General features: G+C 37.8%; 1 pseudogene; it reads right to left on the reverse strand.

Moving 5' to 3' along the window:
- Positions 1-23,079: 23,079 nt before the first annotated feature.
- On the reverse strand, positions 23,080-23,538 carry LOC122788826 (annotated as a pseudogene).
- Positions 23,539-23,845: the final 307 nt, after the last annotated feature.

Below are 23,845 nucleotides of genomic sequence, written 5' to 3' on the forward strand. Positions count from 1 at the left end.
AGCTAATAAAATTGGAATTCTTAATACTACTTGGATCTCGCTCAGTTTTTCGCCCGCTTTTATTACCAAGTATAATGCTCATTTTGGTGCATACCTGACCAGACCACCTTTAAGGCTTATCTCTATACTCGGTTTCCTATAGGTTACTGAAAGGCGATCTATGCATGGCGTACGAGGCATCCTTGGATATGGTTCTGCTGGACCTTTTGCACCTTCACAAAATGAACATTATCAGAACCACTAAATCCAAGGAGTTACATTTTGCTTATGGCATAAGTAAGACATGTTGGCAAGATAGATGTTTCTCAGAGGATCCCCATACTCTGAAACAGGCTCCCCATCCATGTGAAGCAGAGTCCATGCTTAACCCTATTTTAGTATAACCTTGACAAATGGATGGGAAATTAGAAATTCACCATGGGCCTGACCCCCATATCTATGATAGAGAGAGGTAAACAGTAATGCCTAAACTAACATACCTCCCACACCACATAAACTCTAGAAACTTGCTAACTTACACACCTCCTCCTAATAAAATGGCCATGATACACAGGGACACATTTGGGTTGTACTGCACAGCTAGGCTTATAAAGGCCCTGATAGTGGTTAGTCTTATATATACCTATGAACCTATACCGCACAGGTAAATGCCTATATGTATTTTAGTGTCTAGAATTTTTGATGAAGGTGTCCAAAGATTCTGCTGGTAAATAAGAACACATCTTTTATGGAATATGCCCACTCTGCATCTTACTAAACAGATCCGAAAAAGTCATGTCAAATTAGATGCAGCACCCCACCCCCATTAGTGTAGGGTTGCCACCTTTTCAAATGGCCAAAGTGGGACACTTTCGGGACACACATCAGATTTTACAGGCCGACACATACCCGTGGTCAGTACAAAGGATAGAACTTAACTTTTTTGCCTAAATAAAAGCTTATTCTTGTAGCAGTTTAGTTGCTTATTCTGTTTCTTGCAACATCTAGGTATTTTTAGATACAGAAATAACTATTTTATGCAACTATTACATAAAATATGGGACATAATTATGTCCTACAATCTCAGGACATTTGACATTTTTTATATTTTTTGTCAGGACACAACTGCCCAAAGAGGGACTGTCCCTCGCAAAGTGGGACAGGTGGTAACCCTACATTAGTGAGATACTGGTTCTCAAAGGAGGACCTCAGTCTACAAATGTCCTTAAGTGAGATTCATGGTAACCTCACACTATTGTCACTACTACCCACAAAATCTGATACAAGTTCACCACAATAGCAGCTGTCCAGGATTATTGTGAAGGAAGTGAATATATTTATCAGAACTTGTAGAAAACTAGAGAGAAAAGCACAACACAAAATTCATCTGCATTAAGCCCTTTTCTTATCTAGGAGTGGCAAAATATAGATATTTTAATTCCCAGGATAAGTTAGACTTGGTCTATCCAACCAGGCATACTCATTCAGTATAACATCATGGTATATTCATAATTTTGTATTCCTGTCACCTCAAAGAGCACTTCCAGGTCTCACTCACCCTCAAGCTTTTTTTTTTTTTTCCCATTGCGGTTATGGAAGGAATGACTAATAAGCGGTGAAAAACATTTTAAATGAGAACTGAATGTCAAATTAAAATGAATACAAATACAGCATTTGGATGTGAAAACATACAAGAGGTTAATTCTTATAATTAGCCGAAATGCAACCCCCAAATTATAAATATTACTGATGATTACAAAACATTACTTTGGTTAGCAGTAGCTTAACAATTTGTGTTATGCCTGAAAAGAAGGTTGGAAAGGTGATTTTGATGTCTTTTCTTGTTTTGTTTTCATAAGTGTTTTATTTATTTGCAACTGAAGTTTTTTGGTGTGTACACAGTAGCTTAGCAACTTGACATGTTAGAATCTCATTGGTGAAAAAAGGTCCTATTTTACTTGGTAGTTAGCATTTACAGTAAGTGTTAGTTCAATGTTTCTAACTGTGGTCTGATGAAGCTTTACAGTGAAAGCGCTAACCCAGTTTTATAATAAACGTTTTTATTCTTTGATTACTGGTCTGTGATATTTACAACTTGGACTGCTGCCAATACTGTACTGCCTCAGGTATCATTTACTATCGGCATTTTATGATGCACTGAAAGGAAAGCATTTACACTGCTTCTACACCTCTGTTGTGTTTCTACTGGGATTTTTGGTGACTGTTCAATATCTCCTATGTTATTCCCAAGGAGTTAATTGCCAGGGAGCATCTTTTTTGCTTCTTTAACTGAATACAAGTACAGCATTTGTATCGGGAAAAAACACGAGAAGTTAACTCTTATGATTAGCTAAAAATGCAACCCCCAAGTTATAAGTATTATTAAAGATTACAAAACATTACATTGGTTCTGAGCTGTGCTTTGACCAAAAACATTATTGTGCAAGCATGAGGCACTAAACACCATTCGCCATAATAGAATAGTTTAAAATTTAAATGGATTCAAAAGTAGTACATTTTAAAATGCATTAGTTGACTTGATTGCTCACTGAAAAACCACAGAGACCGAACATCAGGTGCCCACCTTCAAGGTAGTCTCATTTGACCAGTGAAGTATCCCTTAATTCAAGTCTTATGCTTTGCCATGGCACTACAATAAAATCTCTCTTAAGGTTACCTTGAGATTGTACACCAGAATTTAAATTTAGTTGCTTTATCACACCACTAAACCATTACAGATGCTTCAGTGAATAATCCACATTGTGGGTACCCATGAAATTACATTTAATACCTCTAAAGATTGAGTGGTCATCACAAAGATATACTGTTAGCAATGCTGTCTCACACTGCTTGGCTCTTCTGTTTGGTTTTCAGCTGGGGTGCTTTCTGTGCCGTGACTGCATGCCTTGAATGCATCTGCCTGGGACATTGCTCCAGTTCTGTCTCACAGCCCAAGGACAGACAGCAGGTGAACTAGTATTCCTCCAAATTTTCAGTGTCTGTGCATGTTGTGGTAGTGAGTATGATAGTGTTGTGCATCCTGTAATGGGTGGACCCCACTTTAGGATTGCCCCTGTCTTCTATCCAGTGAATGTCAAGATAAGTCTCAGCTCCTTCACAGATGAACTAGATTAAATTGGTAATCAAGGAATGAATGAATAACGACTTAACTATAAAACTGTTCTACAAAGATGTTATTTAGTCATATTACCTTGCTAATTCCCACTTCAAGCTCATTGTCTCTGTGAAGATCTGAAGAATATAAATTACCATAGGTTTCTCACAAAGAGAAGTCTTAAGAGAAATATGCAGGCCCCCGAGGGGAACAAGACTGTGATCATCTCATCTCGAAGTAAAATTACAGTGCAAACTCTTTTCAATGTAGTACACAATGTGAGAAGTAAGTGGCAGGCATACATATTTCACAGTCTTTCACAATCATCTGTATGCCTTGCTGAATTCAGCCTGTGAAAGAAATTGTCTGCACTTAGAAAGCAGATGCTTTAGTAACCTCTTGGGGACTGCTTAAAAGCATATTTCTGAGGAAGGAAAAACAACAGCCTCAGTATCAAATGCCCTACATTTCCTACAGAAGCTTTTTTATGTTATATCCTTTATATTTTATAAAGAAAGTTAACATATACATTGCAGTGCAAAACTTCATAGACTATCTTAAGACTTCCTTGAGAAATGGTTTGGAATCACCTCTAAACAATACTGTACAACACCACAAGGTTTATTTTCAGATGACGACAGTCACATTACAGATGTGCATATATTCAGAAATGTTATGGGGTTCAGCATGCCACATCTGCATGTACACATAATCTGTTCTTATAACGCACATATTTTGTAGCGTCATGTAACTGATTAAAGTATTTTTCTGTGTTGCTGGTTAGTGCCACTCAACACTGAAATGGCTGGAATGTTTCCATGTGAAAATGTGTAAATCAAATAAATTAAAAAAAAAAATCAAATAATGCTTTGCATAAGGAGGTTTAATAATTTAAATTATTATTGTTATTACATGCGTGTATACTTTTAAGAGCCATTCCAGTTTATTGACACATGCATATAAGTACTGAGAACGTGCAAGCAAGACTGCCATTTTGAGTGAGCAGCCAGAGTGAAAGCACGTGTGTGTGTAGTAGTTACTTAGATAGTTTAAGTTTAATGTTCCAGTCATCTATCCTGATATGTTTGTTTGTAATAAACTACTTAAACACCCAGCCTCATTGTCTTATTTGAATACACAAGATGAACGAGATGGTGTCAGAAGCGACACGTCTAAAATGACATGGTGCCAGAATGGGATCCAAAGTAAAACTTGAAAACCATGAAGCACACAGTTAAAGTTGGAGGAATATACAGGAGTGAATCATCCATGTTTAAATGACTTACCCACAGGTCAGAAAGACAAATCCAGGTACTAAAACTTGTTTACATGATTTTTTACTCATTGAATATAAAAAACAAAGTATTTAAACTGTTCAAAACTACTCTCTTCTTCTTCTTCTTTCAGCTTTTCCCGGTTAGAGGTCGCCACAGTGGATCACCTGTCTGCTCATGATTGGCAGTGGAGTTTTACAGTGTCGAGTTGCCAGCCCGGCGCCCAACCTTCCACAGAAGGCACACGCACACACTCACACTCACACCTAGGGCCAATTTAGAGTGTCCAATCCACCTGCAGCATGTCTTTGGGATGTGGGAGGAAACCGGAGCACCCAGAGAAAACCCACGTGACCAAAGGGAGGACATGCAGACTCCGTACAGAAGGCACCCCAGCCGAGGATCGAACCGGAGAACCTCTTGCTGTGAGGTGGCAATGCTAACCACTGCACCACCGTGGCCGCCCGTTCAAAATTACTTTCTAATTAAACAAAATGGTCAAAACTATGCTATATTGATAAAAAATGCTCAAAATGCTTACAAAAGTGCTTGAAATAACTTCCAAATCACAAAATGTATGAAAAAGGGAACATGTCATATTTTTCACCATATGGTTGTTTTTCATATTAACTAAATTTATTCAACATATCTAAAGTGTGCAAAGTGTCCACAAGTGTGTGCAGTATTAAAATACAGTAATTTCAGAGAGACTGGTGTGTAGTTAAATATTTTAAGTACCTGGTATGTGTCTATATGTGCATTATACATAATTATGAGAGCATGTTGTTGGCATGGCGAAAGGATTTTGCAGATCTGCTCCACTTGTATTTGATTATAATGTTACTGAAGACTGGAGAGTGTTTAAGAGTACGTTAGTTTCATACAGGCTGTTTGTCTGACAAAGATGCATGTACAAAGGCATTTATTCTGCTTAATTTAACTGGTGTAGAAGCCACGGAAATCACATGTTTATTTGTATATGCCCCAGCTGTGTATGCAGGGGAGGGGGAAGACTGCCATATTGTGGTACCGGCGGAAATGTGGGAAAACCCTGAGTGCTTAAAATGTAAATTTAGAGAAATGTATAAACCCCAAATGAATATTACAATGGAAAGGCACATATTTCACATGAGAGATCAAAAGCCTGCTGAAACTTTTGCAGCATATATAACTGACTTTAGAATCAAGGCAAAAACGTGCAGATTTGATAATTTAAAAGATGAGTTGATAAAAGACCGGCTTCTGTGTGGTATGAAAGATGATGCAGTGAGAAAGATTTTGCTTTGAGACAGTGATTTAACTTTGGATAAGGCCAGAGATTTGTCAGATGAATGAGCTCACAGAAAAGCGGACTAATATGCTTACAAATGAGAAAATCTTGCTTGCATTGCTTCTCAGTGCTAATGTTGATAGTATGCAGCACGAGGTTAAAAGATATAGCATAAGGGCATGGCCACACCCTGGATCTCCCTAGCAAAATCCAGGGCAGCTCCAGTAAAACCCACAGCATGCTCAGTGAAACAGAGGGATGACTCAGCAAAACCTGTGGCAAGCCTCAGTCAACTACTGTAATTGTGGAGGTAGCCATGTGCCCAAGTGAGAGAAGTGCTTAGCTTTTGGTCAGCAGTGCTACACATGTAAAAAGTGGAAACATTCCAAAAGGTCTGTAAATCAAAAGGGGTATATTCTTTTATTAAAAAAAAGAGCAAAGAGGCAAGTTGATCAATTAGAAAGCTGCAACCCTACTTTTTATGTTAATGGTGTGTTTTTGCTCTGTGAAATAGTTAATGCAGTAAATTTATTGACAAAGAATGAGATCTTTTGCACTGTTTGGATTAATGGGAGACCTGTAGAGCTCAAAGTTGATACTGGTTCAAAGTGCAATGTTATGTCAGCAGAAATGTGTTTGCCAAAGTCAGAGCTAGTGAGAAGCATGATCCGGCAAAGTATGTATAGCTTGTTGCGTATGGTGGTGAAGAAATCCAAAATCAAAGGCTCAGTATTGCTTTCATGTTATTCTGCTGGAAACAGCTATGACTTGCAATTTTACACAGCCAAGAGGCACATGCACTGTTATGCCTCAAAGACAGTTTGAAAATGGGACTGTTTTCATTTAGTAAAGATGTCGACCATGTAAGCATGAATGAGAACAGCCCAAATTTCACACATACTTCTTTCTGACTATGCTGATCTTTTCTAAGACAAGTTAGGCAAACTCCCAGTTGTGTACTCCATGATGTTAGACCACGAGGTAAGCCCAGTTGTTAGACCAGCACAGAAAGTTCCACTAGCCATGCAAGTCAGAGTCAAAGCTGAACTAGACAGAATGGTGCATTTAGGTGTAATTTGTCCAGTAGAAGAACCAAATGAATGGGTATCCTCCATGGTGGTAGCTCAAAGAAAAGCTCAGATGATATTAGAATATGTATTGATCCACGAGATTTGAAAATGACCTCATCATCCAATGTCTACAGTTGAAGAAGTTGCTGCCCTCATGCCAAATACCACTGTTTTTTCTATCTTAGATACAAAAAGTTTATTTTGGCAAATTTTGTTTGATCGAAAATCTTCATTGCTAACCACTTTCAGTACACCATTTCGAAAGTACAGATTTTTGAGAATGCCATTTGGGATAAATTCTGCCAGTGAAGTCTTTCATCGTATGAAGGACCTAATTTTTTCTGGCTATCGATGTGCTATTATAGTAGATGATATTCTTGGAGGCAATGGTCAAGTTGAATATGATAGAAACCTGAAAAAAGTTCTGGAACATGCTCATGAAGTGAATATTAGGCTAAAAGCTCAGAAATGCAAGTTCAGGCTATCAGAAGTTACTTATGTGAGTCATTTGTTTACCATTTCAGGCTTATGACCAATTCCTTTCAAGCAAACTGCAATTCTTGAGATTCCAACTCCAGACAATGTGACTTTCTTACATTTTCTTGGCATGGTCAATTATTTGAGCAAGTTCATCCCAGATATGAATGATGTTACAGCACCACTCAGAGAGCTGACATGCAAAGATGTAACCTGGTATTGGTTGGAACACCATCAAAAAGCATTTGATGTCCTGAAACAGAGAACTGCCAGTCCACCCACCTTAAGATATTATGATGTTCACAAACCTGCTAACTCTTTCTTGTGATGCTTCAAAATTTGGTCTTAATGCAGTAATTCTTCAAGAGGGCAGACCAGTAGCCTATGCATCAAGAACTGTAACCCAAACTGAGATGCATTATGCTCAGATAGAGAAAGAACCCATGGCAATTGTGCGTGCATGTTCAAAGTTCCATGATTATATTTATGGCTGATCTATACAAAATTGAGACAAACCACCAACCTTTGGTCAGTATTTTGACAAAGCCAATGCACACAGCTCCTGTGAGATTGCAATGCATGATTTTAAAATTGCAAAAGTACAATTTTCACTTTGTTTAAACAAAAGGCAATCTTCTTTATCTTGCTAATACATTATCCAGATCACCCAGAAAAAACATTGAACAACATGAAAATGAGAAACCTAATTTTGGAGTCATGGAACTGAGAATTTTTTCTTCCATATGTCTTTATGACCTTAGAAGTCACACAGCTTCAGACCCAGTTCTTCAGAAGCTCAACCACTTTAACAGTTGAGGATGGCCATCAAAGCAATCTTGTTTACCACCAGATATGCAGCAATATTTTCCTTAGAGAGATGGAGTTTTGATGGTAGATGGTATCATGAAAGGCCCAAAAGTGATTGATCCACAATCCTTGCAACAGGAGTTTATTAATGTCTTGCACTGTGGCCAGCCAGGACCTAATTTTACCAAAAGAAGGGTGAGACAACTAGCATTTTGACCTTCTATAGTTTCCCCATTCTAGTCACTTCGGCGTTCCTGTGGTCTGTGCCTGCCGCTAGCAATAGCCTCAGATTAAAAGTGGGTGGTCTACTACTGAACTGAACCCAAATCCTTCTAACGCTCCTGACTGGAATATACCACATAACCTCCCTCTGTCTGCAAGAACACCTATGTTGTACAGGAATTGTGAAGTGTAGGTTTTACTACTTCTTAATGTATTAAAATATATGTAACCTTTACCACTTACTAGCACAACTGCATGGACAATTTTTACTACTCGTATAATAATCTCGCCCTTTTTACTTAGACCTATTCACCATTGGGGTATGCGCTTCTCCACTTTAGCCACTAGATGACAGCAGATCCCAAGATATCTGATCTTATAAATTGACTATTTCCAAATTTAAAAGTCCTATTTTTACTAGATCTCCTCTAGCACTGCCCGTTTTTTACCCTACTCCATACCTAAAGCAAGCCAGCACAAAACATAGCACTGTTATCAAAATTGCTGTGTGACAGGATTAACTATAATGAAGTCCATTTGGCAATATTAGTTGTTAAATTTTAAAAGGAACTGATCTGCCTGGTAGATAGCACAAGCTATCCCTGATTGGTTGATTTTTTTTTTTTAGTAAGCACAGGAGGCTCAGTTTGTCCCCGCTCAGTTTGCCCTCACTACGCTCAGGCTCACTCTGCTCCCCTACCCTACCCCCATTCCTACCCACCCCATCAATTACCTTTACACCTATATACCACACCCACACCTTACCACTCCTACTTCCATCACACCACCCCAACCTATTATATCATCCATCCAATTAGGCTTCAGTACACCTCTTATTAATACTCTTAAACACCCACCATCCTACCCTCTCCATATAACACCCCAATTAACCTAACCTACATCATGATTTCACTATCAACACCCTCACATCCACAACTCCTAATATGTACTATTTATATCTCTTCCCTAATACTGCTAACCTCCATTACTAGTTATCAAACCCAAATTAATCACAGACTAATCATCCCAAAGTTACATCCCTCAACATTCCAAACACCAAACCTTTCCCCCAACTAGTACCGTACCTCTACCCAACCACCTCATACATAAAAGATACACCTATCACATACACAATCCCACACTAGCCTAAAACACACAACAACTATTAATAAGCTATTTAGATTTTATTTACACCTGCAAACAGCACTAAAATGCTGTGTTGACATGCATCCCAACCCAGGCCCACTAGATCTAGACACACTAATCCCCAACCTGAATTATACCGTACTCCATAGACCCAAAAACTCACTCATCATACATCTAAATGTTAGAAGTATTTCAAAGTCCATGACCTCCATGCCTTACTCTCCTTTTATCATCCAGATATTGTGATACTGACTGAGACCTGGCTAAAGACTGAAATCCATGATAATGTAATCACTGCACCAGGCTACAATATAATCTGCAGTGACAGAGTAGGTAAAAGGGGTGGAGGAGTAGCCACACTATACAAAAATCACTTCATCCTAGAAAAACTAGACATCACACCCCCCCAGACCTAGATAACATTGAACTCACCCTCACTAAACTAAAACTTAACCCAAATTAACACATCAATATTATAGGATGATACATTCCTCCAGGGAACAATATTCCCATTACAGAAAAACTCCTAGATTGGCTAACTAACTCCCTCCCCCAGGAAAATATCCTATTAGGTGACCTTAATATTGATTGGCACAATTGTTCTAGTCAGACCCCTTTCTTACACATCCATTTACATGGACTAACCCAACTTATATCTTCCTCAACTAGAACAGACAAGAGAACCAACCACCAGTCTGTACTAGACTGGATACTTGTATCACATCCTTTCCTAATATCCCAAGTTGGATGTTTGCCAGACACCCTCAGCACCCACCAAGCTACATCTCTACTAAGAAGTAAAACTCCCCAACTGACCCAAGTAACTGTGCGTGAAATTAGGAACAAAAAACACTTTAATATATTTAACTTTAACAATTACCTAAAAAAAAGTGTAACTGGACCCCCCCCTAAAAATCCTAGCCCTCGATGAAGCAGTACAATATTTTAATACTACCTTTGCAAATATACTTAACCATCATGCCCCCCCTTCCCCCAGAACCACAAGAATTAAAACTAAACATGCCTGCTGGCTAACTTCAGATACTAAAACATTCCTCAGAAATAGAAACAAAGCATGGACAAACTATCATAAAAGCAAATCCCAATTAGATAAACAAGAGTACCTGGAACTACGCAACAAAGCTAAAAAACTTATCAAAACAGACAAACTCTCCTACTACCCAAATATACAGACTAAACATATAAACAACCCAAACAACTTCTGGGCAGCAGTCAACTCTGCATTACAAGCAGGAAAGACATCCACCCCCACTGCCAAAATAGTGAAGAGCCAAGATAATATTCCCACACAGTTTAACAAATTCTTTACAGAAACTATCCAAATGCTATCCAACAGCCAACTAAGCCCCAATAACCCCACTTCAAGAAAAATATCCTTTCCACCTGAAACAAATAGCAGTCACCCCAACTTCAGCTTCAACCCAGTACCAACCAAGACCATACAAAACCTACTCCTAAAACTTAAACCAACCTCCACAGCCGCCGATAAATTATCAACAGAATATCTTCAACTAGCCACTGAATCTATAGCCTATCCTGTCTCCATTCTAATTTACAGATCTATCTCTGCGTGCAGAGTACCCCAGCTTTGGAAAATATCTCATATAACTCCACAAAGGGGGTAGCTCTCTCGAACTCAATAACTACCATCCTATAGCAATAGTTCCCCCCTATCAAAACTTCTTGAGAGAGAGTTGTCTACATGCAATTGATGAACTACCTCCTAGAAAACCAATTGCTATCCACACAGCAACACAGTTTCAGACCCTTTCACAGCACCACCACTGCACTTACATCATTTACCAAAACCATTAATAACACCGAAATAACAGACTGCTCGTATCTGCCACACTCTTAGATTTATCCAAAGCGTTTCACATGGTCAACCATGAAAAACTGCTTTACTCACTATCCACCCTAAACCTTAGCATCTCTGCTATTTCTTGATTTAAGTCCTGTCTCAATGGTAGGCAGCAAGCTGTAAAATGGCAAAACCAACTCTCTCCCTTATTGCCTGTCTTCCTTGAGGTTCCCCAAGGCTCCATTCTGGGTCCACTGCTCTTTACCCTATTTACCAATCAACTCCCATCTAACATTCCCAAAGCCTCAATAGTCCAACATGAAGATGATACCACCATAATATGTGCGGCCAGCACCCTAGACCTCACCCTCTCCCAAACACAGGAATGCTGCTTTTCCCTAGCTGAAACTTGGATCACCAACCAAAACCTCATTCTTAACCCAGCTAAAATAAAACTACTCCTCTCTAGTCCCCATATATATCTTTACCCCCTCATATAACTTTACAATCTCCTCACATAACACCTCCATCACCCCTACCAACCATGCCAAACTGCTAGTCCTAGATTAGATTTGACATAAATAAATTTCCCAGACCATAAAAAAAGTTCATAAAAAATGGGCCTACTCTATTGCAACAAACAATTTCTATCCAACCACTCTAAAATTACTATAGCCAGAACACACCTGCTATCCACCTTACTTTATGCCTCCCCTGTGTTTACCAATCTCTGAAAAACTGACCTGAACAAACTTGACAGCTGTTATAAGATAGCTAGATTTACCACAGCATCACCCGCTAGAACCCACCCATTGTGAATGCCTCAAAGAACTAAATTGGTTAGTGCTCCAACTAATGCTTCAGTACAATCAACTATCATTAGCACATAAACTAATACATAACTCTGACAACACCCAAGCCCTACAAGAACTACTGCAACCCTATATCACTACCAGATCCTTAAGATCAACCACCCAACACCTCCTTAAGGTAACCAAATTTAATAATGAGGCAGGTAAATCCATTTACAGCTACTACATTAATAAAATCTGGAAATCCCTTTCTGCCTACATAACATGCATTAACTCCTCAACCCAATTCAAGAAACTACTCAAAATACACTTCCTGAATAAAAGACTGTGCTCCTATGTTACCCCCGGCTAGTAATTCATTACTTTTGCTATTTTCAATGAGATTTACAGTTTAACTACAGACATATATTGTCCATAAATTCAACGTAAAGTCTCATCTTAAACAGGAAGTCTAACTGTACACCCAAATTCTCTAAGGTGTAAGAAATGTGCCTCTTGTATGTTGTAAAATATACCTGTTATACTTAGTCTTATTTGTTAACTATAATATTGTTTTGGAGCTTTTCTCCCCTGGGCCTCCACTGAAAATGGATATATCCAGCTGGACTCTCCCAGTTAACAAATGTAAAATAAATAAATAAATAAATAAATAAAAGATAGAGAAGCTTGCTCTGTTTGCAATAGTACAAAGCCATATCAAGAAAAATAACCACTTCAGCTAAGCTGGTCAACATTATGGTGTTAGTAGACTTATTCAAATTGGTTCGAGACTGACCTACTTCCTAACGTGATGTCCGATACTGTCATTATGAAGTTGGAGACATTTTTCTGTCCATGGTAGTCTGCACAAAGTTGCTTCTGACAATGGTGCACAGTTTACAAGTCAGCAGTTTAAAAGATTTGTTGAAAGGTGGGACTTTATTCATGTTATGAGTAGTCCTGAATACCCCCAATTGAGTGATCTGGCTGGATGTGCAGTTCAAAGTGCAAAACAGCTGCTGAAGTCTAAACATGACAATACTGACGTTTTTCTTAAATTTGCTTAATCTCAGAATGTACCTTGTGACAATCTTCTTGGTTCACTTCCCCAGAGATTGGTAGTGTGGTTCTGGTTTGTCTCAACATTAATCAGTAAGAATTTATTGGTTCCAAGTGCTAAAAACAAAGCAATAAAAGCTCATCTCCTAAAGAGTTTGTCCCAAAAATCCTACTATGAAAAAACCAACAAGCCTCTGAATCTGTTAAAAGGAGAGATGTTGAGGATACAGACAGTAAAAGGATTTGATTGAATAAGTATTGTGAAACATTTATGTGAGGAACCAAGATTGTACATAGAGTCGCAAGGCATGGAATTCAGGTGGAATTGGAAACATTTATTACCGGTGTCCAAGCCAGTGTTATAGCATCCTGTCTGCAATAAAACCCCTAATTCTCAGAGTGATTTTGTCTAATGTTCCTGTTCTGGAGAACATTTCATCATCTGTTCCTGAAAGTATAAAAACAAGAAAACGGAGGGCAAAAGATAAAGTAGTCAAAAAAGTAGTTTATTGAAGCGCTTTTTGTTTGTTTCTATAAACAAACTTCCTCAGATAAAATCCCACAAGTTCAAATGTTTTAAATAACTAATACTAATGTTCATGTGCTCATAAAAGACCAATCAAATGGCTGAAAGCTCCATTCAATATGATTCACTAAAAACTCACAAAGTTATACCAGCCTGTAACTGCTGCTACATTTTTATAAATGAACTCGTAACATAAAAATAAATATATACAATATTTAACAGAAAAATAATGTAGTCCGTTAAAAATATTATAACTATCTTTTTAAGCTTTTCAATTTTAAAAGACAGGTGATAACTGCACATCATTTAAGCCAGGGTAATGATGAACATTTTATAATTGCCAGTATAATTCTAATTCTTCCAGTCTTGCTTAGACTGGGCCACCTCTGCTATCTATATCAATATGATCTATGACTATGAATTTAAAAAAGTGTGCCCTCCTGACAGTGAGGTATGTTTGGCAAGGGCATTATCTGTCCTAAGTCTGTCTGAGTTTTTATTGAATCTTATTGAATGGAGCTTTGAGCCATTTGATTGGTCTTTTATGAGCACATGAACATAGCTATTTAAAACCTTTGAACTTGTAGGATTTTAAATGAGGAAGTGTTTATAGAAACAAATAAAAAGTGCTTCAATAAACTACTTTTTGTGACTACTTTATGTTGAGCCCTCTGTTTTTTATTGTTTTTATTCAGTTTAAGTTTCTTAGTACGTTTGTTTCATGGCAACTGGCAGACCAAGTGGTTTAAGTAGCCCAAATTTATTTTTGCAACAACTGCAATCTGATGTATTGAACTTGACTGCATTAACAGAAGTTTTAACACAGTGTGTGGATTCACTGATTACCCGCCTGGATTCATTTGACCAGCAACAATGGCAACATCTTGATTTTCCACCTTTGAACTCTTCACCGGTTAATGGAATAAACCTAACTGTCACTCAGGGGACATGTAATCAATGTCCTGCACCTCCTATGAATGAGGTACTTGAGAATTCTAACCTTAGTAATTCTCCGAGCACTTCTATTCCACGTGCTCAACCGAGGCATAATATACCTAACACAACAGGAGCGACAAAGCGGATTATAGCGAATGCATGGATTAACAATCATAGCACTTCGAACCTGCAGTTTGGTCAGATTTCATCTCTTTCTGTGGAACTAACCAACCAGCCTTCCAGCAATGGTTGTGAGAACAGGACAAGTGCTTTGGGGCTTATTGGAGTCCCTACTATTACCAAATGGCTGAACGCACCTTGTACCTTGTCTTTTGGTTCTGCTCAACAGGGACATCTGTCAGAAAGCACCACAGTCCATCAGGTTAGTGAGCTAGCAATTTTGGATAAATTGAAAATCCTAGACCAAAAACTGCTTAAACTTAAAAAGCTACAACTAGAGGTAGCTTACTTTAGAGAATGTTTACGACTGCATTTAGTACCGAAAGGCTTACGTGTATACCAATACCCGACTGGATTAGTAGCTGATTCAGTCTTTCATCATGAATTATTACAATTCTGTAACAAATAAGGTCAACAATTGCTTGAACTTATGATTAAACATTTTCTCCTTCTCATAAAGACTCTTTCAAAAGACATAACTGAACTTGACACTAGTATCAAAGTAGATAATGACTTTTTGAGTCTATATTAGATTATCAAAGTTTCAAAACTTCGAACACCATATGATCGACACCATATGATCAAAGTACTGAAACTTCAAAAATCTAAAAAAATAAACAAAAAAAAAACAAAAGTAATTTAAGCAGGGAGGCAAGCCCCCCTGCACCCCCCACATGGTGGGCTGCTCCCCCACACCCCCCGCTACTTAAATATACCACCTCTGAGATTGCACTTCAACAGAGTATGGTGCAGAAAGGGAAGCTTTCACTTTGCTATGCTATTGCATGATTTTGGGGTTGGTATATTTAAGTAGCGGGGGTTTGGGAGGTGCATGGGGGCTTGCTCCCCTGCTTACAGCAGTTACTTTTGTTTTTTATGTTTATTTTTTATTTTTTTTTAGAATTTCAAAGTTTCAGTACTTCGATCATATGGTGTCGACCATATAGTGTTCGAAGTTCTGAAACTTCGATAATCAAATATAGACCCGACTTTTTTAAATATAAATATGAATACTCAAGGATTTTTACCAGCTTAGAACAGCACCTTGAGAAACTTAATACGAAATGTAAAAAAAACTCCAGCATGACATATCAGCTTATGAAAATGGAACTGCATATCAACGTCCTCCACCTTCACAAAACTTGGAATTTATTATATGCTAATACAAATAGCACAACAGAAGCAAATTCCATTAATTTTAGTGAAGATAGACACATTTTGAGTAACCAAGGAGTGTCTAATAACAGAGACAGTACTAGCCCACTAAGGCGGAATGAGTACATCCGCAATATGACTAATACAGTTAGTAATGCAACTAATAACCTAGAAGTTAATAATGGGCACAACAACCAACATTCTCATTCGGGGAACCTGTCAGGAGCCATACTGAAACAAAAACAAAAACTATTCTAGAAAACAAGGAACAAACAGCGGAACAATCAACGCAGGCAATAGCAGTGGATGATTGTATGATCTGAGCATTTTAAACTCTTCTGGAGACTTTAAAATATTTAACTATTCATCAGTGGAGTCCAATATTGTTGGACGTTTTATCTAAAGGTTACACCTTTGTTCCAACCCAACATCTGAATGTTGCTAGAACTATCAAGGATTTGAAACTTTTTGTCAGAAAACTCGATTTATCTGTATTGCTGGGTAACACCTGCGTAGAACAGAACTTGTTTAAGGTTCCTAGTACCTATAATCCACCATTACACCCAACCTTGTCATTATTTGAAAATATTTGTGAACTAGACTTAAGGTTCTTGGCTAATAATAACACTAACTGTTATAAACATGGCTACTCTCTTCACCAAATAGTGAACCGTAAACATTAGTGTAGAAGAATGACAAGCTGTCAACTGAAGTCAGCAGACGTGAGGATAACCAAGCCAGACAAGGGTGGTGGGTTAGTTATTATGGACCGGATGGATTATGTGTCCCGAACGAAAACCCTTTTTGAAAGCCAGGCCTAAATTGGAGTCTCACTTAATGAGATGAACTTAACTTATAATCGTATTAAAGGGTATTTGAATGACCTCATCATTGTGGCCCAACTAGACCTTGATTTGCTTAATTATATGACTATGCCTTCCCCTAGAATTCCGATTATGTCCGGAATTCCCAAATTCCACAAAGATTTGACTAACCCACTGATGAGACCCCTAATTGATGCACAGGACTATCACCTATCCTTGGGCAAAAGTAGTCAAAATAATTTTACAGAAATTCTTAAAATTTGAACAGATCTGTAAAGACTTTTGGTCTTTCTTAGAAAAAAATCGATAATCTTGAATTTAATGAAGAGCAAAACTTTTTGACGATAGACGTCAAGGATCTCTATTCTTCTATACCACACAAAGAAGGGGTTGAGTGGATTAGTTTCATGTTAAAATGGAGAGGAGCCCAGCAGTCTGATATTTACCTAGTAGAAGAACTTTTAGGAATAATTTCAACTAATAATTCTTTCCTTTATGACAATGACGACCATCTTCAAAAAATAGGTGTAGCTATGGGCTCCCCCTGTGGAGCTAGCCTGGCAAATTTTGTTATGGCTTATTGGGAGAATGAGTACATCTTTAAAAGACCAGAATTAATGGATAGGATTCTATTTTATACTAGATACCTGGATAACATCTTTATCCTATATAAAAAGGGGACTTAACACAAGCTACTGAATTTGCTAATGAGCTTAATAACACCACTGACTTTCTTAGGTTTATGTTTAACTTTAATGAAAAAAAGATTGATTTAGACATCAGTCTTAGTAAGGACATTACTAATAGTAGATTTGTGTCCAAAACACAAAGTAAAAACTCTTTTTTGCACTTTTTCTATCTGCTATCCTTACCACCAAAAACGTTCGGTGGTTAAGGGGCAGTTGATGTGAACAGCTAGAATTGTTACATTAAATGATGATTTTCATCTTAAATGCAAAAATCTTAGCAACGTGTTTCTAAAACATAATTACCCTAAGACTTTAGAAGAATATTTGGTGGAAGAAGTAAAACTTAAAAGACTGGATGGTATATATACACGCCTATTTTAAGCTTGCAAAAATCGCAAGCAATAATGTTCCGGTTAATTTTCTTAGCGACAGTGTACCCTCGTTCAGCCTCTTCTCAATTAATTTATGCTGGATAAATTCAGGAAACCACTGAATATAATATTAGTCTAGTGACCATTTATAACACCAGCAGTCTCTGTGTGTCGCACATTATTTATAAAAACTGGGATTTATTATGTGGAGACACCTTTCTCATAAACAAAGTAGGTATGTTTTTGAGAACAGTTTATAGAAGAGGAAGTAACCTCAAAAACCTTTAAGTGTAAGAGTATAACTACACACAAATATCCAGACATTATTAAATGTGGAATGTATAAATATTGTAAATATATAGAAACAGGGAAAAATGTTATAGTGAGAGAACTTATTCCTTGAGAAACAAGTTCACTTGTAACTCAAAGTTTGTCGTCTATTTAGCCAAGTGTCAAAATTGTTTGCCATTCTATATAGGCAAAATGGAACGCCATCTCCGCGAACGCATTTATGAACACTTGTATGCAATAGACAGACTTAGGACAGATAATGCCCTTGCCAAACATACCTTACTGCCAGGAGGACACACTTTTAAATTCATAGTCATAGATCATACTGATAGAGGTGGCCCAGTCTCAGCAAGACTGGAAGAATTAGAATTATGCTAGCAATTATTACAAAATGCTTATCATTACCCTGGCTTAAATGATGTGTGTAGTATCACCTGTCTTTTAAAATTGAAAAGCTTAAAAAGATAGTTATAAATATTTTTAAGAGACTACATTATTTTCATGTTAAATATTATAAATTTGTTTTTATTTTTATGTTATGAGTTCATTTATAAAAATGTAGCAGCAGTTACAGGCTGGTATAACTTTGAGTTTTTAGTGAATCTTATTGAATGGAGCTTTGAGCCATTTGATTGGTCTTTTACGAGCACATGAACAATTGTATCAGTTATTTAAAATCTTTGAACTTGTGGGATTTTATCTGAGGAAGTTTCTTTATAGAAACAAACGAAAAGCGCTTCAATAAACTACTTTTTGTGATTACTTTATCTTGAGCCCTCCAGTTTTGTTTTTATTCAGTTGTTTCAGTTTCTTAGTACGTTCCTGAAAGTGTCCTTGAAAATCCTGAAGAACATTTCCCATTGACTGGTCCTGTTGCTAAACCCAGTTTTAATTATTACATTACAAAGTCAGGTTGTATCTCAAGACCTAATCCTAAATACATGGCAACCTGGACATGATTGTTACTGTTTGTATATACTTGTATAATCTGCATGCTTATCCAGTTGTCATTTTCATAGCAGAACAGAATAGTTAAAGAGGGAGGATGTACATCAGAGTGCGTGTATACCCTTAAGAGCCATTTCAGTCTGTGCATATGCAATACAAGTACTTACTGAGCATGTGCAAGAAAGAGTGCCATTTTGAGTGAGAAGACAGAGTGAAGGCATGTATGTGTGTTGTAGTCAGTCAGTTTAGATAGCATCTTGATATGTTTGTGTGTAATAAACTACTTAAATGAACACCCATCCTCATCATCTTATTTGACTATACGAGATGAGAAACACCAAGTATAAACAGTTTTGGGGATCTGAGTGTATTTCTCTCCATCCTATTTTAGGTTTAGGATCGTTCTGTTTCAGAAACATCAAGTGCCCTGGGCAGGATAACAATTTATCGAAGAACACCAGTCACAACAACAGAAAGACACACACAAAAACACCCTCCCCTGCCCACTGCATACACATATTTAGGGACATTTTCCAGCAGCAGATCAGTATTAGCAGGATATGTTAAGTAACCCTATTAGAGGTAGGGGCAGAAGTGGAGAATATGCACCCCAAAATACTGGATTTCTAACACTTTTAGCTCTGAGTTGGCTTAACAGAATAAGTTATTTTGTATTATGCAAGCTTTAGGACTATAAAGTCAGAAATAATTCTAAATGTACTCAAGGTTTACGGTTTTATATATAAAATACATTTTAACATCTGCTATTCTTTTTAACTTTCCTTTCAATTATTGAATAGCGATTTGAGTTTGACTTTCAAATTAACTGAAAATCCGTCCTTATCTGACCACCATAAATAAATTGTGTATCACTCTGAAACTAACAAAGGTATTACACATCATGCAAAAAAAATTTGCAACAAAATTCTTGGACTTGGGAATTCCATTAATTCCTTAATTATGTTTAGGCCACCTTTATACTTATTTAATAGAATCAGAAAGTCAGATAAGGTTGACTTGAGGTTGAATCTGTTTTAGCGGGTTAAGTTCTCGATAGCGAAAGGAGACTAAATGATGGCCAGTTTGTTGAAAAGTTGTTCTACTCATCACACTGCCAACATATATCAAGTACCCATGCATGTGCGCAAAACACACTCCAAATAAACACCACTGAATCACATGCCGCAGTGGGACTGCAAGTCTCCCACATCAGCCCTTATAACTTGTATATTTATTTAACATTTGTTTCCTGGGAATGTCTGACTTGGAATGAGCCAATTTTCAGCAGAGGCCTGCGAGAAACACTCCAGGATGCATGTCTTTGTAACCTAGGAGGAAACCAGAGCACCTGGAGAAACCCCACATAAACGCAGGGAGGATGTAGACTCCACACAAAAGGCACCCCAGCAGAAAATCGAACTAGAGAACCTCTTGCTGTGAGGTGACAATGTTAATCACTGCACCACTGCGCTGTCCATAATTGTTGTACTGGAGATTGAACCCAGGATGTTCTGCATGTAAAGCAGGTGAGATAACCACAACATTACAGAGCTTTTGACACTAGATCTGAAACAACTCTGGATTTGCAGGACAATGAGCCACACAAACAGCTCCCCCAAAACTCCAATCTCCAATTCACAAACACTTCCACATCTCACGCAAACATAATCCACACAGCTAACACATCTACACAGACGAACCCAACTGAAGTCTGATGACTAAATACACTCACTTAATATCTTACACACACACTGCAAGCAGCATACATACTAAAACATACATTAAATACTAGACTACAAAAATACACAGCTGATAACATATACTTAGATGCCTACAAAGACGTTCACTGAAAAGCATTGAGCACACAATCCTGTCAATCATACACAAAGCAAAACACACAAACCACTAATAATGCACTCAGACCTCGCACATGCACACAACACATGCAAATCACAGATACAGCGTTTTCTTTACCACATATCAAACATGGTTGCAATTCTAATTTCAAGTCCTGCACCAAAGAAACTCTCCCAAATAATTGAAGCCGTGTCTCTCTCTCTCCCTCTCTCTCCCTGACACACCCACCCATCCACCCACATACAGACACACATTAATAAAGCACTTTTATATACCCTCAAATATACCCTCAGATGTCCGCATCTCCCCTCACAGAACCTTGCACTCATACACAATTCAGGTTTGCCGACACACAGAAATACATTGAAACTCCTAAATACTGTCCTATATAGGGGAAATAAAGTGACAAAATTCACTTACCTGCAAGCATCCGTGTGTGATATGTATACGATCACTGCACATACTCAAGGAAAAGTTTGCTCTCATGTTGTGGCTTTGATGATCCAACTTTCAACAACCAGGTGCATTCCAAGGAGGACAGTACCTGTTTCATGGTACTTTGTTTCTGTAAACCATGTGAGTTTGTATATCATACACATTATACAGGGTACACATTTATATCTGTATGTCAGCTAAATGTAAACTATGAATCCTAAAGGGACATCAATGTTTTTTTTAAAATGAATAGAACATGGAGGGATAACTATGCACCAATCAGAATACCACTCATGTGGAAGAGTCTTCCATTCTACATAAGGCACAGTAGTTCACCTACTCTATTCAAATTAATTTCAGTAATGGATGGGTATCTACAAATTCACCTCAGTATGGCATTACTGGCCCTCATGGACAAGGGAAACACTTGTTTGGCCACCTGTGGATATCTTTACTGAAAACTAAAAGGGTTAATAATCAAGACAATGCAATACAGGTTTAAGATCCTTACTCAACAGCAGCCTAGTAAGTTACATACGAACCTGTGAAGCCCATGTTTTAATTCTGCATATCTATCATACTTTCCAAGATTATGGCAACTATCATAAAAGGAAAAAAAATCACTTTTGCATCTATAGATAAAACAAAATCATGCATTGTGTGCTCTCAAACAGCTTTTCCTCTTGTTCCAGAGTGGAGTGCTTACATATTTCATATGAATATTATATCTTAAAGTCATACAATTCAGCAAAACAGGTGGGAGCTGAAAGAGAAGTAAAAGCTCGGTGATGTCAGAATTAGATAAAATACTTGGGTAGTATATTAATCGCAGCGATCTTGGGGATCTTGGGCAGAATGGAGGGCTTTGCCTCATGAATTTATTTTAAGCACAGTTATCCGACTTTTTCCCTGAATGGGCTTTAATGATTGCCATTGTTGTACTCTGTTCCATCCCAAGTAGAGTGCCGAATCACATAATCCACTTAGCTCATTCATAGGTTAGAACTAGGCTAACTGCCCTTGTGAGCCATTTCAAGCCTAGCCAATTACCACATGTGAGAATCAAACCCTGCACCTGTAAGGTAAACACCTTAACCATTATGCCATTCTCCCACTCTAAATATACATCTTCAATCTGTAAAGCTCATTCCAGTGGTGAGAATCAAACCTTGCACCTTGCAGTTGAAAGGCATACACTTTAACCACTGCACCACTTGGCCTTACATTAAATTAAAATACACCTGAGGGTCTCCAATACCAGTATCCACAGGGGAGACGTACAGGAGAAGAGTAATAATGTTCAGAATAGGAAAAAGTGAAAAATGAAATGTAACTTCAGCCAATATAAAAGGTTAATCCCATATTAAAACTGACAGGCAGATCTCCAGAAAAAAAACAAAACAACAAAAAAAAAAGATAGTCATAGACTGCAGGAGTAGCCACAAAAGGTCTGTGGATCATAGGATAAAAATACACAATACAGCAAAAAGTCATTAGAAACTTTAAGAATACACATCTCAGATAGGAGGTTTATGTACTAGTGGGTGAGTTAGAAGTGGCCTTGGGTGTGGGTAATCAATTACAGAAATAAAACACATACATAATACAAAAATAAGTCATATCAGAAGCTGTAAGGATGGACTTCTTGGATATGAGTTTTACAGTATCTTGTGGATTACATCAGAAAACCAAGCAGAATGACCGTCAACACAAGTTTTGAGCACTGGCTTGTTTACAAATTGGTGTACTGGCAATTGTTTCAGTCAGCTGCATGGAGCACTTTACCACGGTCAGAAAACAGAGCATAGAAACTACAGAACAATAATCAGAATCCTTCAATGACCATTCATTACAGTTCTATCCAGAGGTGTGAAGAAACTGTCATCTTTGAGCTTCCTGTGATCATCTGATTCCAGTCTGTTAGTAGCTTCTTCAATGTCGCTATGAATTGCAACAATCAATTCATGTATGGAGTTAAAACTTTTCCCTGGTCAGATGTAACCCACAATAACACTACTGAGGACTTCACCATAAAAGTCTTCTTTGAAGGTATGGATGATAAGGGTTTCCATTGATTTCTTTTCATTTTTATAAAAAGGACTCCAACCAATGCTCATCACCATGTTGTGCACTTCTCCATGTCCAACACATGCCCAGCCATAATATATACCCGTAGAAATATCAGCCGGAAGATGCTCCACACCTCTATCTGGAAAGTTGGTGGTAGGGATTCCCAGTTCCTTGGATCCCCAGCCAAACCCTTCTCCTCTGCAGAAATAAGGCAAACTTTTCATGGTACACAGATCAAGCTCGGTTCTGAAGCAATATCCCCACTTCTAGAATAACAGTTTTAAAGTCCTTATCGATCAGATTCTCACATAAACAAATAATGTGACGGACGTCTGACTGGCAGTTATCCCGTTTTGCTTTTTCTTCTCTAAAATAAGACCATCAAACACTAGAAAGATGTACACTAGAGAACAGTACAAATTGTAAAAATAAATCCTAACTAGCTGTGCCCTTACGACCTGCTGGTACAACTGTCACACTGTTTTCGTATCTATTTCATTCTAAAATTTCATTCAGCAGCCAGCCAAGGAA

This window comes from Protopterus annectens, chromosome 14.part0 (assembly GCF_019279795.1).
Source record: "Protopterus annectens isolate FY-2018-M chromosome 14.part0, PAN1.0, whole genome shotgun sequence".
In the NCBI taxonomy this organism is placed as follows: domain Eukaryota; kingdom Metazoa; phylum Chordata; order Ceratodontiformes; family Protopteridae; genus Protopterus; species Protopterus annectens.